Genomic DNA, 630 nt, shown 5'->3' on the forward strand with positions numbered 1-630 from the left:
TAGACCTGTTTGTCTTGTTTTCTTGTAATTTACATGGGTTTCATGCTGCAGTTCAGCACTAGACAGATGTGTTCAGTCACTTCCACAATGTTGCTATAGGCTCCTCTCTGTGATCCTTGTAAACCAGGCTCCTACTGCTATGGGGCGCATGCGCACGCAGCGACCGGCAGTGGTGAAAAGTTGGTGTCCTGAAGTATTTGTTTGTTTTAGTGTGGCATCTGTATGGTACCTACGCTTCTGAACGTATAAAGATTACACAACGGAGAGCTCATTGAGTCTTCTATCATTATGGATTTTCTTTTTTTCCACCATGTTGTGGTTTCACTGTATGGACAGATGAATCGGTGCTCGGCCTTCAGGAATGTTTTAATTGCACAGACTGGGATATGTTCAGGCAGTCCTATGGGGAAGAACTGGACTCATTGGTGGATGTGACATGTTCTTATATGACCTTTTGCAGGGATATGATTGTCCCATATAAGCGTGCCCAATATATCCTAACAATAAACCATGGGTTACCAAGTCAGTTAAATCCTGTTTATACAGGAAGGCACTGGCTTTTAAACGGGGGGGGGGGTTTCCGATCTGCAGGCAGCTACAAAAGAGCTTAAGGGTGAAAATTTAAAAGCA

The 630-nt window shown here is 43.8% G+C and overlaps 1 protein-coding gene across 1 annotated transcript in view; it reads left to right on the plus strand.

Annotated features, from left to right (window-relative positions):
* cul9 (cullin 9) overlaps nt 1–630 on the plus strand; it is a 46675-nt gene that overhangs the window by 13401 nt on the left and 32644 nt on the right. The window lies entirely within an intron of this gene.

This window comes from Monopterus albus, unplaced genomic scaffold (genome assembly GCF_001952655.1).
Source record: "Monopterus albus unplaced genomic scaffold, M_albus_1.0 scaffold277.1, whole genome shotgun sequence".
In the NCBI taxonomy this organism is placed as follows: domain Eukaryota; kingdom Metazoa; phylum Chordata; class Actinopteri; order Synbranchiformes; family Synbranchidae; genus Monopterus; species Monopterus albus.